Raw genomic sequence first — 16,944 nt, forward strand, 5'->3', positions numbered from 1 at the left:
GTAAGTTATACCAGAAATAATATTATCCACTTCAGATAACTCCTAATGGAACCCCTCTTCTTGATTCACTTGACTTTTACAAAATGATTTAGCAGCTACCTTTGGTAAATATGCCTAATTGCCCTCTGTCTTTATAACTCATTTCAGAATTTGCATTAATTGTTGCATTAAAGCCTGTTTCAGGTTAGTCTCAAAGAGACTTATTTAAGTGTGCTCTACTGACTGTGATTTTGTTAAAAATTTTATAGAATTAGTGTATAGGTAGTAATCCTTGGGAAGAGAGAACTGAGAGAACCATATTAACACTATTTTGTATCATTGCCAACATTTTGTACAGTTGCTGGAGTTGTCTCATTTTCTTGAATTAAGTAAGTGATGTGATTTGGGAGAAGTCATTTATTATTATACCACTAGTTATTTTGCAGAATGCAATCAACCAGTCTTTAAACTCTGGAAAATTACTATATATAAAAAGAGTAACTGATAAACATAGTAACTCTACTATAAAATCTTTTGTGAAACTCTCTTTAGAGTCTTTGTGCCTACATAGGGGGTCTGGACTTATTTGTTAGACATTTGCATCCCTTGCTAATAAACCACTTAGGTCAGATTTTCTTTCCTCAGGTAATATTAAAATTATTCACAACAAAACAAAATATAAAAATTATGTACTAGAAAATTATTATGCATCAAGTGAATCTTAATAGAAACAGAAGTAATTATATTATCAAAACATTTTTTAAAAATCCTTCAAAACATAAAAATGAATAAATAATAAAACTAGATTTCTCTGAAAGTAACCAAAGACAACAATCTAACCCAATATCAGTATTAAACATATATTTTGCAAATTGCTCTTCTGTCATGGAATTGATAATTGGTATCATCTCTAAGAAAAAGTAAGGATTAAAAAGAGATATATCAGTTTGAATTGGCTCCAACATACACCTGGATGCATCTCAATATTAATTGAAAGAGATATAGGTGGATTGAAGCACATACAAACATACATACATATACACACACAGCTTCATCTAAAAATACATCAAATTCAATAAGGAAACAATTAAAAATAGGGAGAAAAGGGAGATAAGCAGAAAGAAAATACTTCCTGCTTAATATGGGAAAGGCGGTCAGAAGCAAAACAAACTTCTGATGGGGCTATCAAGAGAAAAAAAAAAACAGGTTGGGAGAAGAGAGGAAAGGAAAGTAGAGAAAAAAAGAGAAATATAATCTACGGGGATGCCTCTTAGACAAAAGGAAAATGTCCAAACTGTAATTCATACATGTAACTAAATATTTGCATGCTGTAAGAAATTATTAAAGAGATAATTTTAGAGAATCCTGGTTAGTATGAATTGTGGATGTGGATGGCACAAATCTATTAAGTGACTGAAGATGAATTTCAACTCACATCTTTCTGACTCTATGATCAGCTCTTTAAGCATTAAGCCACTCAGCTGCCTACTTTGAGTAGCTCCAATGAATAGTGTATTTTTGTGTCGTCTAGAAATTGGATTCTGTTTTGAAATGCTGAATACAAAAACTTTTTTTTTTCCCAATAGGAAACTAAACTTCATTCACGTTGCTCTTTGTACCTCCTCTTATATGATACTTTTCAGATCTCTGTACCCCCAGTAGTGAGAGTAGGTCCCAGTAAAATCACAGCCATAACTTAGATACAGTCAAACACACAGCAGCATAAGCATCATCTGAGTCCCCAAAACCCCTCCTTTCCACTCCTCCCCACAGAAAGTGAATGTTCTAAAAATTACTGATGCAGGAATTCTGTGAGAAATTTGGTTAGATGGTTACACATTGAACATATTGAATTATCACCTATGGAAAACTGTTTAAAGCCACTGATGTAAACTAAATCCATTGTCTCCATCCTGTGAATCATTGACTTCTTTTGTGAGTGAACTAATCCCTATGCGTGATTCAAACCCTCTGTAATTTTCTACCTGAAATCAATAAATGTTGTCACTGATTAGCAAGGGGCCTTTGAGTCTATTGGTAAGTTTGTCTGTGACTCTCATGATCCCAATCTCATTCCTCTTATCCCATTCTATGACCCACAAATAACTTGACAAGCTGTTCTTATCAGATCTCTCTAGTTGTAGAATTTGCCACTTTAAAAATTACTTAATGTATTTTTATAATGTTAATAACAAATGTAGTAAAAATAAAATGCTACAAAGCATTTACCTAAAACTAGCAGGAAGTATTATTTGTAATGGGGATAAGCTAGAGCCTTCCCAATAAGATCAGGAGTGAAACAAGGATGCCTACTATCACCAATATAATTTAATTATTAGAAATGCAAGCAACAACAATGAGGAGAAAAACAGATGGAATAAGAATAGTCAAGGAAGTAATAAAATATCTATTTTCATATAACATGATGGAATAGGTAGAAAATTCTAGAGATTCAACTAAAAAGTTTCGGCAAAGTAGCAGAATATAAAATAAATCCACACAAACATAAATATTTTTATCTATTACTAACGAAGCCCAGCAAAAAGAGATATAAATGAATATTGCATTTAAGGTAACCACAGAATAAAATACTGGGGAGTACACTTGCCAAAACAAACTCAAGAACTATATGGACATAATTTAAAAATACTTTTTATACAAATAAAGTCAGATCTAAATATTTGGATAATATATAAATTGTTCATTGATGGACAGAGCCAATATAATTAAAATGACAATCATATATAGCTAATCTACTTATTCAATGCCATTCTAATTAAATTACCCCCAAAATATTTTTAATTAGAAAAAAATGACAAAATTCATTTGGAAAAAAAAGGTCAAGTATATCAAAAGAATTATTGAAAAAATGTAAAGGAAAGAGGGCTAAAATTACAAGATTTTAAATTTTATCATAAAGCAGTAATTATCAAAACTATCTGATACCGCCTAAGAATTAGAAAGGTAGAAAAGTAGAACAGGACAGGGCTACAAGAAATAATCATTAAAGATTATAATAATCTTAAATTTGACAAAGGATAACTCCACCCTTTGGAAATAGAAATAACCACTATTTGGTAAAAGTTTTTGGGACAACTGGAAAGCAGTTTGGCAGAAACAGGACATATCTAAATCATTCACTAAGATAAGATTAAAATGGATAAATGATCTAAACATTTATCAGTAGATATCATAAGTAAATTAGAAGAAGGAATATCAGATTTATGAATAAGAGAAATTTATAAGTCAACAAGAGATTGATTGTGAAATATAAAACAGATAATTTTGAATAGATCAAAAAGTTTTGCTAAAATTAGAAGGAAAGCAGAAAATTGGGAAAATTTTACAGCCAGCCTCTCGGATAGAGTCCTCATATCTAAAATAGAAAACGTGGTCAAATTTATAAAACAATGACCATCCTCCAATTGATAAATGGGCAAAAGATATTAACAGACAATTTTCAGATGAAGAAATGTAAGCCAAAATATAGGTATATGGAAAAAAAGGCTTTATGTCACTACTGACTAGAGAAATGTAAAACAAAACAACTGGGAGATACCTTCTGTCATCTGTCAGATTGGCAAAAATGACTAAACAGCAAAAGGAGATGTGGAAAAATGGGGATACTAAAAGTTTTGGTGGAACTGTGAACTCATCCAACTAATTTGGAGAATAATTAGGAATTATACCCAGAAATTTATAAAATTATAAATATCCTTAGACCTCTCAAAATTATCATTGGGTCTGTTTCCCAAAGAGATGAGGGAAAAAAGACAAGAACCTTATATATTCAAAAATATTTATAGCAGCTCTCTTTGTGGTGGCAACGAACTGGAAATTAAGGAGATATTCATCAATTGGAGAATGACTAAACCAATTGTGGTATATAATTTTGATGGAATGATAGCATACCATAAGAAATAATGAAAAGGCTACTTTTAATAAGACTTGGAAAGAATTACATGGGATAATGAACAGGAAAATGAGTAGAACCAAAAGAACATGATACACAGTTACAGATTAGATTCTTCAAGAAGTTGATTATCTCCAGAGAGTAAACTAAAAGGTGGAAACATAAAAGACATAATTTTTATGAGAATGTCTGTCTCCCAGATGATGCCTTCTGTGATAGGGGTCATGGGAGCAGGAGCTGGGACACTTGTGGATAAAGTCTATTAATAATAAAAAAGGTAAAAACTACTTGGCTACTTATTTTGTGTTCACTTTACCATTACTTATCTTAAATAGCTGAAGCAGCAGGGCATTTGGAGCAACACACCAGAGAATGAAGCATGGCCTAGGCAAATCAAACCATCACTGCCATTCCTCCTCAGATTCTGATGGTAATATCCAAGGACAATGACTCCAAGAACTTTGGTAATAGAAATTCGCCTGTAGCCAGAGTTGTTGAAAGAAATCATTGTGGAGAAAGGGTTCAACTTGCCAACTACTGCCAGCAATAACTGTTAATGAATTACTTCCACCAGAAAGAGAATTACAAAACCACTGAGAGTAGTAGCTATCCTGCCCACAGCACTAGAGGTATCATCCAGGGGAGCAATTCCTATGGTGGAGTGAGCCATCCTAACCAATTACGAACCAAATGCCATTCACAGGGCAAACATGTTAGCCTAGTAGAAGTAGCAAAGCACCAGGAGAGAGATGAAGGAAGCAACACATACCAGGAAAATGAACCAACTACCAATACTTCACCACTATTTCTCAGATGCTGAGAGAGACAGCCCAGGACCCTGAATCCAAGAGCCTTGAGTCTATGAATGTTTCCACTCTAATGTATGAAAATACCATGCTGGGGAAAAAAACACTAATGGAGATGGAGGCTGGAAATTGCTTCAATAAGTAGCTATAGCTATAAAAGACATAGAAAAGAAAGTTCTTCCTACCAAAAGTCTGGTGAAATCAGATGCTTCAAAACCAGAAATGCTTCTGAATTTATTAGCAAAAATGACATTAAAGGAAAAGCATTAATATATTTATTAGTTTTCCTTCTAAACCATAAGGAGCATGGTACTTTGCATTTGACTTGCAGCTGAAATCTCTGATATAAGCAAACTATTCCATTAGAATGTGAGTTTCCTGAGAGCAGGAAAGGTCTTATTTTTCTATTTGCATCTCCAATAATGAGCTCAATATTTTGCAAATAGCAAGTTTATATATATATGTGTGTTCATATATATATATATATATTTCATTTTCATGTATTTATATTACTTAAAATCAGTAATATATAAGCTAACTGATGGCAGAGGCTATTTCCATTTTGGTTTTTGATCCCTATTCTTTTTCTAGTGGCTGACTCACAGAAATCACTTTATAAATGTTTATTGAATTTAGTTAAAGGCTTCTGTGCTTCAATGTATGATTATTTTTATGTCTATTCCTTGAAAAAATCACTTAGATAAGTCCATTGCTTCTTTTATTCACATCTTTTATTTTAATACTAAATTGCACCAATATTTGAAATTTTTAAAAGACTTAAATATTATTTTCTTATAGTGTTTGGTGTATTGCTTAAGTTAGAGAGCTCTTTTTGGAAAAATTTGTGATAAATAGCCTTTAAGCCACAAAATTGGTAGATCCTAGGGGCAATACTTCAATTAGGTATCACGTCAAAGGTGAAAGTAGCAAATTTGGAGGGTTATACTTCTCCTTTGCTCGGGCAAATATCTTTCTTGGGCTTTGATGTTTTACAAAATGTTTCTATCTGGAAGGCAAAAGGAAGATGCTTCTAATTCATTTTGTTTGATCTTATGGACCCTTTGACAATCTTATGAATCTCAATAACTCCTTCACAGAATATTGTTTTTTAAGTGCATAAAATAAAAAATATATAGAAATAGGAAGGAAAACAATTATATGGAAATAGTTATTAAAATAGATTTTTAAATAAATTCATGAGCCCTCAGCTTAAGAATTCCTATTTTAATACACAAATAGCTACACTGGAAATTAATAACCATGAATAAGAAATTTATTATTGAGAAAAGCTGTATTCTAATGATAATAACATTTATCATGCACTATAAATAGTAAAATGGGTTGAATTTAAAGTACATGAAAATTGATTTAGATAGCAGCCACTCAAAGGCTCTCCAGCTGTTCTACATATAACAACTTTGAGTTTGGTAGTCATAATTAACCATTAAAATATATGACATTTTCAAAGTGCTTATAGTGTGCCAGGCATTGCATTAATAAATTTATAATTATTATATCATTTGATCCTCAAACTTGAGAGACAGGTGTTATTATTATCCCCATTTTACAGTTAGGGAAAGTGAAGCAAAGAGATTAAATGATTTGTCCCATGTCATACAGCTAAGAGGCATGTAAGGCAAGATTTGAACTCTGGTCTTCCTGACTTAAGGGAAGGCTCTCTATCTGCTGTGCCACTTGGCTGTAATGTTCCATAATCTCAATTTATGGAAATGTCTCGTTTGTTTTTGTCTTCCATGCTGATTTTACTAGATAAAATAATCATAATTCTAATTGTTCAGTCCTTTAGTCCTCTCAAATTCTTCATGACTACATAGGCTAAATAAAACCAAACATTTTTATCTTCTACTATTTCCCATAGTTTGTCCAAGCTCATGTTTGTGGCTTCAATAACATTATTCATATTATTCTCTGCCATTGCCTTCTCCTTTTTTCTTCAATCTTTCCTAGTTTCAGAATCTTTTCCAATGAATCCTATCTTCTCATTATTTGAGCAAAGTATTTAAGCTTCAGTTTCAGGATTTGTCCTTTCATTGACGAGTCAATTTCTTTAAATATCGATTGATTTGATCTCTTTGCTGTCCAAGGAATCTTACATTTTCTCATATTCCCGTTTTGCTGTTGCTGTTTAGTTATTTTTCAGTTGTGTATGACTTTTCATTACTCTATTTTGGGTTTTCTTTGCAAAGACATGGGATTGACTTGCCATTTCCTTCTCCAGCTTCATTTTAAAAATGAAGAAACTGTCAAAAAAAGTTAAGTGACTTGCCCACAGTCTTACAGATACTAAGTGTCTGAGGCCAGACTTCAATCCAGGAAGATGAGTCTTCCTGACTCCAGGTCTAGCAGTCTATCCACTGTTACACCTAGATGCCCCTAAAATAATCAGTCATTGTTCTAATCTTTAAAGTCAAAACTATCATCCCAGTGCTTCAGCTAAAAGCTTCTTTCTACAGCCATATGATTGTAGGATAAGAATCTTAAAGGGAGTTTTTCTGTGAGAACAGCATACATTTGAGAGTCTCTCTATTCTTCAACCTCAAGAGTATATGCATTTTTAAAGTAATTTTTTAATGTTTCTATTAGACAAAAACTGGCTAAATTAGAGTTACCAAATTGATGGTTCTGCTAATGAAAAAATGCATTCTTCTCAGGCAGATTCAGAAAGGGTTCTGCTGGCTAGAGAATGTTAGAACAATCCAAAAATAACTATAGGAGCCTAAGAGAAAAGGAGAGAGACAGGGAAATTGTTCAAGTAATTTTGGCTTTTAAATGCCAAGATTTTTTTAAGGCAAATTATAATGATGTTATGCATTCCGTTCAACAGATACTATATGTATTGGAAATCCAGAGAGTTCTTTGCAGGCAGTGTATTCCTCATTTGAGATCTGTGTAAAAATATAGTCAAGACTGTAAAGCTTTGGTAGTAAACAAAGCAGAATGAGCTTAAAATAGTGTACATACTTGTTTTATTATAGTATTTACTTTTAAAGGGCAGCTGGGTAGCTCAATGGATTGAGAACCAGGCCCAGAGACTGGAGGTTCTGGGTTCAAATTTGACCTCAGACACTTCCCAGCTGTGTGACCCTGGGCAAGTCACTTAACCCCCATTGCCTAGCCCTTACCACTCTTCTGCCTTAGAACTAATACCCAGTATTGATTCTAAGATGGAAGGTAAGGTTTTTTTTAAAACAATTAAGAGAGGCTGAAGACAAATGGGAAAAGAANGTTATGCATTCCGTTCAACAGATACTATATGTATTGGAAATCCAGAGAGTTCTTTGCAGGCAGTGTATTCCTCATTTGAGATCTGTGTAAAAATATAGTCAAGACTGTAAAGCTTTGGTAGTAAACAAAGCAGAATGAGCTTAAAATAGTGTACATACTTGTTTTATTATAGTATTTACTTTTAAAGGGCAGCTGGGTAGCTCAATGGATTGAGAACCAGGCCCAGAGACTGGAGGTTCTGGGTTCAAATTTGACCTCAGACACTTCCCAGCTGTGTGACCCTGGGCAAGTCACTTAACCCCCATTGCCTAGCCCTTACCACTCTTCTGCCTTAGAACTAATACCCAGTATTGATTCTAAGATGGAAGGTAAGGTTTTATTATATATATATATATATATATACACACATATATATATTATATACATATATTAACTACTTTTAATGTTTTTTTAATTAATTAAGAATATTTTCCTTGGTTCCATGATTTGTGTTCTTTCTCTACCTTCTTTCCTCCCCCTCCCAGAACTGAGGAGCAATTCCACTAGGATATACATGTATCATTGTTCAAAATAGAGATCATTTAAAGCCGAAATACCCAACCATGTACCTACCCATCAAACTGTGCAATCAATCATATGCTTTTCTTCTATGTTCCTACTTCCACAGTTCATTCTCTGGATATGGATAGCGTTCTTTATCATAAGTCCCTCAGGATTGTCCTGAATCATTGCATTGCTGCTAGTAAAGAAGTCCAATATATTTGATTGTGCCACAGTGTATCAGTCTTTGTGTATAATGTTCTCCTGATTCTGCTCCTTTTACTCTGACATCAATTCCTGGAGGTCTTTCCAGTTGACCTGGAATTCCTCCTGTCCATCATTCTTTTCAGCACAATAGTATTCCATCAATGCCATATACCAAAATTTATTCCTGAATGAAGGGACAACTCATCATTTTCTAATTTTTTGTCACTATAAAAAGCACAGCTATATATATTTTTGTACAAGTACTTTTCCTTATTATGTCTTTGGGGTACAAACACAGCAGTGGTATCTCTGGATCAAAGGGTAGGCAACCTTTTAAAGCCCTTTGGGCATAATTCCAAATTGTTTTCCAGAATGGTTGGATCAGTTCACAACTCCACCAGTAAAGTATTAGTGTCCCAATTTTGCGACATCCCCTCCAACATTTATTATTTTCTTTTACTGTCATATTGGCCAATCTGATAGGTATGAGGTGATACCTCAGAGTTGTTTTGATTTGTTTTTCTTTAATTATGAGAAATTTAGAACACGTTTTCAAGTACTTATTGATAGTTTTGATGTCTTTATCTGAAAATTGCCTATTCTTGCCCCTTGACCACTTGTCAATTGGGGAATGGCTTGATTTTTATAAAATTGACTTAGACCCTTATAAATTTGAGGAATTAGACCTTTGTCAAAGGTTTTTGTTGCAAAATTTTCCCCCAATTTATTGCTTCTCTTCTAATTTTGGTTGCATTGGTTTATATGAAAGCTTTTTAGCTTAATGTACTTAAAATTATTCATTTTACATTTTGTAATATTCTGTATCTCTTGCTTGCTCTTAAATTACTTCCTTTCCCATAGATTTGACCCATATACTATTCTATATTCACCTAATTTACTTATAATTTTACTCTTTATGTTTAAGCCATTCACCCTTTCTGAATTTATCTTGGCATAGGGTGTGAGATGTTGATCTAAAGCTATTCTCTCCCATACTGTTTTCCAATATTCCCAGCAGGTTTTGTCAAATAATGAATTTCTGTCCCCAAAGCTGGGGGTTTGGGGTTTATCATACACTGTCTTTCTGTGGTCATTTACCCCAAGTCTATTCCACTATCTTTCCTTCTGTCTCTTAACCAGCACCATTTTCTTTTGATGTTCACTGCTTTATAATACATTTTAAGATCTGGTGCTGCTAGGCTCCCATTCTTCACTTTTTTTTTTAACAGTTCCCTTGATATTCTTAATCTTTTGTTCTTCCAAATGAACTTTGTTATGATATTTTCTAATTCTATAAAAAAGTTTCTTGGTAGTTTAATAGGTATGACACTGAATAAGTAAATTAATTTGGATAGGACTGTCATTTTATTGCTTTTCCTACCTATGAGAAATTTATGTTTTTTTCCAATTATTTAGATTTAGTTTTAATTATGTGGAAAGTGTTTCATAGCTGTGTTCATATAATTCCTGTATTTGTCTTGGCAAACAGATTTCCAGATATTTTATATGATCTAGGTGATTTTAAATGGAGCTTTCCTTTTTAACTCTTGCGGCTGAGTTGTGTTGGAATATATGGAAATGCTAATGATTTACGTGTGTGCATTTTGTATCCTGCAACTTTGCTAAAGTTGTTGATTATTTCCACTATCTTTTTGCTTCTCCAGGATTCTTTAAGTAGACCATCATGTCATCTGCTAAGAATGATAGTTTAGTCTCCGCATTACCTATTTTAATACCTTCAATTTCTTTTTCTCCTCTAATTGCTAATGCTAGCATTTCCAATATAATGTTAAATAATAGAGGTGATAATGGACATCCTTGCTTCACACTTGATCCTATTGGGAAGGCATCTAATTTATCCTGATGGCAGATGATGCTTACTTTTAATGTTTTTTTAAAGGATGTTTTAATATTTGTTTCTAATTTAATTGATTAATAGTATGATGGCTTGTTCATAAAAAGTCCATCGAATGAATATTTGATAAATGAATGCAAGTGTCAGAGATAGCCATAACATATCATATTTTTATTTTTATTCTAAGGAACAAAAGCCCATTTTAAAAGCAATAAATGAGAATGGGGGTTTTGTGATCACTGTCAAGTTCTATATAATTAATCAAGGATTACAGGATGATAGGATTTAGATTTGTAAGAGATTTAATAGATCAAGTTAGCCTCCCTCATATGGAAGAATGTAAGACATAAAACCTCCAAAAAAGTATATTCTAGAGATACCAATTATCTGTAGTCCTAATATTAATGAGATAATTTAATTTCCTTTTAACTGCTTGCCCATCAAATCTTTTCCTATCTACCAAATTCCTTCCTCATGTAATTATCCCCCCAAAATATTGTTCAAAATCTAAGATCCACTGAGTGTTCGAAATGACATGTTAAGAACATATATTTAGATGCAAGGGTGCATGTGTTTGAACTAAGTGTGGAAAAGGATTTTGACACAGAGTGGAGATGGAATGCTGACGAAGCAAGAATGATAGTCAGTGTCAATTGGGAGGTTGGGGGAGAAGCAAAGACTTCTGGGAGGAGGAGTGACTGGGGGAGTTCAGTTTTGTACCCTGGACTGAGAACAGCCCTAAATCTGACCTCAGGATTGAAAACCATCATTTCCAGATGATTTCCCAATCTTTATCATTGCTCATATTGACTGTGAAGTGACCTTGTTTATCACTATCAGGAGACTTGAATGGGCTGACTGGACATTCAGCTGCCCAAGAGGATTTTATCCTGGAGGGCAGGCTGAGTCAGTCCTGAAGAGAGAAACATCTTCCTCTGTGCTAGCCACATCTAAACCTATTTGTATTTCTGTATTAATAGATTAGGTTAGCCAGCATTAGTAAGTCAAGAAGATTGAGACAGCTTCCTGGCTGATCCTTGAGGTTGTTGGCCAAAGCTGTAAGGAGCCTACATTTCTCTCTGTGACTTAAGCTTAGGGAACGCCTGTCTGACCTCTTTCCTTATTTCATCCCTTCTTATCTGGCCCTAAATAAAAATAAATGATTGTTGATTGCAAGATAGCAGTCGGATAATTGAAGAAGAGGGTAGTAGAGGCTTAAGAACAAAAGGTGATTTGGGAGGAAACCTTTCTTCAGATTTAGGTAAAGTTAAACCCTAAGTTGTCTGATACTGGTTTTCTTCCTGGTAGGAGTGTGATCAGAAAAGGACATTGGGGAAGGTAAGGTCAAGTAAAAATTCCTAACCAAAGATCTCCATTCCTTCATTGTTCTTTAACCTGATTCATATTTCTGCCTTTTCTTCTACTATCACCATATTCAGTTAGGCTCAGAGAGCAGCCATTAGCTCTCTGGCTGGAAAGGATAGTATCCTCGGGGCTTGGTTCTCTAGCACACATCAACTAACCATTATAACATCATCCCAGGGATTCCCTTTCTCCCTTTTAACAGTTGGAAATATAAAATCAAAGCTCTAGAAGAAAAGTACAAACAGTTCATATCTATGATTGACCAGAAACCATAAGGACATGAAAATAACTAATCATTTGTGATGGGTTCATGAGCAAAATATGTACATCTAAGAAAAAAAATAGAGATGAAAGAAAATTTCAGATGAAGTCAGCCAATTGTAAGAGGCTTTAGTAATGACAGTAAATGAACAACCATCCCAAAAGATGGGGGAATAAGAGACATGCTGTCAAATGTCATTTTGCCTACAGAGCAAACATTGAGCCATGATTGGTGTTACTGGTTTCATCTGAAGGAGAGTTTCTCCTCATATTCCTGTATTAGACACATGAGCTTTTAAATATAATTTATAACCAATTAACAAAAAGACTGCAAGGTAAGTGATTTGCCAAACTATTTCAAATTTAAAATTATGCTCATCACAGATAATGTAGTCAGCTGTGTTCATGTGAATTAATGGAATAATGCTGACTCACATTGCATACTAAACCAACCATTTCCAATTGCTTGATGTTTCAAAATGTAGCAGTAATATGTGAAATATTATTCCCCTATTGCCCTATGATGATTTTTCTGATGAGTCAAAAATTATTCCACAATGTGGAAAATAATAACTCAAATGTAATCTGCATCTCTGGATCTCATAGAAAGTTCACACCTAGAGCAGCTGTCTGAGGAGGAAATGATTTTTTTTTCTTATTTTTAAGTGAAGCTTTCCCCCCATTAGGATATCTGACTTCCTATGGCTATCAAGTATTGTTTTGTTTTTTTTTCCTCAAGAGAGTTAGTAAACCAACAACCTTTAAAGAAGTATGTTTCTGATGTATAGACAAGGATAACAGAAAGAAAAATAATGGAAAAACAAATGGAAAAAAAAGAGTAAAGGAAAAGCAAGCAAACATTTACTGAAGATGTACATATGATAAGATAGAATTATTTATTCTTTTCTGTTTGGGGTTCAGTTCCTCCTTTGGATCAAACTGCACTTACCATTCATTATCTTGTCATCCTTTTCTCCTTCTATGATTTCTGGCACATAGGACTTTCACAATGTTTGTTGACTTGACTTGCTCAACCTTCCCTAACCTTAGATAAGGAACAGATAGATACCTCTTTTTATGAACCCCATTTCTTCTATTTTGCCAAAGGCTCTCTCCCTTAATGGCTTAACATGTAACGTCTATATATACATACTATAATGGGTGTGTGGTTGTCTTCAACATTAAGGAATGGGAGAAATGAGGGACTGCTGTCAGCTGTATTCATGAATTAATGTATCTCTTAATAAGAGAAAATTAAATGCTATAAAAATCTTCATTTGTAATAGAGTATAAAGTAATATAAAATAAAATAAAAATATATGCATTGTTCGAGGTTTCCTTTTCCTTTTTAAATCTATTCATAAACCTTTTCACTTTTCCAAATGAAAATATCTCTATTCCATGGGGGTATTAGAGAAATTAGGCAAAGTCTTCATTGTTATGCTTAAGCAGCATCAGTTTAAAGTAACAAGAAGGGTGCATCTCAAATTGATTAAAGAAACTGACCCTTAAAATTTGATAAACATAAAACATAAATCTCTTTGGTTCTTTTATTGCCCAATATGATTACTTGTTAATTGGATGTAGCAGGTGGAATGCTATGAAGTAGCTTTAGTTTGTGACCGAGAAATACATTTATTGGAGATGATCCAGAAAACTCCTTTACCCATGTGTATGTTTGTGTGCTGAATTTTAACCTGACCTATTGAATAGAAATAAATTTTAACTATGACCTAGAAACCTAAAATAAGTAAGCAAGTTGAGTTATCTCCCATTTTTGTTTGACCTGCCTTTTTGTATTTGCATTTTGTGAGCCTGGAATAAATAACATAAAGAGTACATGAAAACAGTCACCAGCTAAATTTCTGACTGGACTAGGCACTCCTAATCTATAAAATTGGTTTTGAGAAGTATCAGTAGCAATAAAAAGGTGTTTCTTCTGTCAGAGACCTCTACACTTAATGAAGTTATAGGCTGTGGTAGGTCAGAGGTGTGGCAGAGAAATGGTCACCTCATTAAAATAACTAAATTACTCTCTTAAGTCAAAATTGAATCAGAAGATATAGATAATACGAGGAAACTCTATTTATTCAAAGTAGCCATAAATATTTTTGTACAAATCTGTTTATCTATCATCTCTTTGGGGTAGAAACCCAGCAATGGTATGGCTGGATCAAAGGGCAGGCATTCTTTTATCGTTCTTTGGGCATAGTTCCAAATTGCCATCCAGAATGGTTGGATCAGTTCACAACTCCACCAGCAATGCATTAACATCCCAATTTTGCCACATCCCCTCCAGCATTCATTACTCTCCCCTTCTTTCATTTTAGCCAATCTGCTAGACTTGTACAAAAATATTTATAGCTGCGCTCTTTGTGGTGGCAAAAAACTGGAAAGTGAGGGTATGCCCTTCAATTGGGGAATGGCTGAACAGACTGTGGTATATGCTGGTGATGGAATACTATTGTGCTCAAAGGAATAATAAACTGGAGGAATTCCATGTGAACTGGAAAGAACTCCAGGAATTGATGCAGAGTGAAAGGAGCAGAGCCAGAAGAACATTGTACACAGAGACTGATACACTGTGGTAAAATTGAATGTAATGGACATCTGTACTAGCAGCAATGCAATGATCCAGGACAATTCTGAGGGATTTATGGGAAAAACACTACCCACATTCAGAGGAGGAACTACAGGAGTGGAAACACAGAAGAAAAACAACTGCTTGAACACGGGTTGATGAGGACATGATTGAGGATGTAGACCTGAAAGGACCACACCAATGTAACTATCAATTATATGTAAATAAGTCTTGACTGACCACACATGTTAAAACCAGTGGAAATTACGAGTTAGCTATGGGGGAGAAGGTTAAGAGGGTGAAGGGTAAAGTAAAAACATGAATTACGTAACCATGGAAAATTTTTCTAAAAATAAAAAATTATTGTATCTCAAAAAAAAGTAGCCTATAGAAGCATCTTCAGAAATTTTCTACAAAAAGGGGCCAAGGTGAGAGATATCTTTTTCAATCCAAATAAAATCTAATTTTTCTAATTGGGAGCCTAGAACAGTGTTCACAAAGTATTGACATTCATGCCCAGCCAGCACTGGGGGAGCTGCTCCATTCCCCCTCTTTCCAGTGCCCAAGGACATTTTTTGCATGCCCCTCCCCTCTTTCCAACTACCCAAAGTGAGCACTTCCTTCCTCACCTCTCTAGGCTAATTCTGGGGGCTTGGGGGACTCACAGGCAGCTTGAAGTTGCAATTTGGACTGCTGAACTTGAAAATCTTCTCCAATACTGCTCTAGAAAAACACCAGGCACATAATAACAGCCCACTAAAGTTGTAGATTAATTGACCCTACTGTTGTTGTACATTCCTAATCTCCCACATATTGACTTTCATGAGTACACTGGGTTCAGCACAGGTAGTCTGACCATATTCCAAAAGTCTCCTTTTGGAAATGTTCCAATGAAACCATTTTTATAAAAGTTGAATTTGGGGGCTTATTTTGCAAATTTATAATAAAGCATATTGAGTCTGGCCCAGAAAACATACTAAAAACAAATTTGAGTATGGAGAAGATATGCTGCTGTGCTTGACAGAATAATCTTAAATGGCAGCATTGTCTATATTTCAAAATGACATTCAAGGTGTTTTCTTTTGACTTATTTTCTTTTATCTTTCCTTCCACAAAAGAAAAAGAGAACTACTATTTTTCTTCTTCACCCTCTTTACATATTGTTCCACTTTCTTTTTATTTAGCTTATTCTTATAATTTATATCATTCTTCTTCTATTTTAGGTGCTTCTTTTATATATAATAAATAGTACTGCTCTTTAAGTAATTCAAAAGCAAAGTAATCCGGTGTTATTATTATTCTATGTCAAAGATTACCTTTGATAACATATACAGAAAGTAATGATGCTTCTCTTTGTGAATGACATTGTCCTGAGTGTATTCAGGCATATAACATTTCAGAGTCTTTTAAATGAAATTATGTTGTTCAAAAGAATTGGCCTATCTATGAGGGAACTATTTGGGGATGAAGAATACCTTTTGTTCAGGCTGTGATATGCACTTGGATAGGTAAAAAATAGGGGTTCATTCATTAATTTATAAATAGTTTATCTTGTGAGACAGTGAAAAAGGTAAAGAATTGACCCCAGAATTTAACCAGATGGAGAAATCAGGCTACATGACTTTGGGAAATTGGAGGATTCTATTAAAACTTTGACCGTCTACCTGAAATAATAGCCCAATCTCCTAGTTATAGTGGTTGATATTTATGTTGTTTGTCCTTTGTTTTTAAAGAAGACTAATGACATTATGAGGGTTATGTCTTAAGCTGTGCATAAGATAGATTTAAGTGAGGAAGAGTTGTGTTGAGTTGTTAGCTTTGATCTCTCTTTCAGAATCATTAAATTCAGTGGCAAGACAAAAGTTATGATAACTGGACATGGCCTGGGATACAACAGATGACTTTGGAATCCTCAATGTCTCACTAAGTTTTAAGTGCTCTATTGTCCTTGCTTCAGCCACTTTCAAAGGCCATTGGAATGGATTATTCTCATATAGGCATTCTGCTGAAGGAAATATTCAATGCCTGGGGTAGACATCTCCCTTGAGTTATCAACAGATTTAACATATATGGTTATGAGTTAAGAAACAAGATCTTTGAAGACTGAAATTGTTTATCTTTTCTTTTAAAAGCAATCTAAAGATAAATAATGGGATATTATAATATAATAAACATATAATAAATAATAAAT

Source organism: Gracilinanus agilis, chromosome 1, assembly GCF_016433145.1.
Source record: "Gracilinanus agilis isolate LMUSP501 chromosome 1, AgileGrace, whole genome shotgun sequence".
In the NCBI taxonomy this organism is placed as follows: Eukaryota; Metazoa; Chordata; class Mammalia; order Didelphimorphia; family Didelphidae; genus Gracilinanus; species Gracilinanus agilis.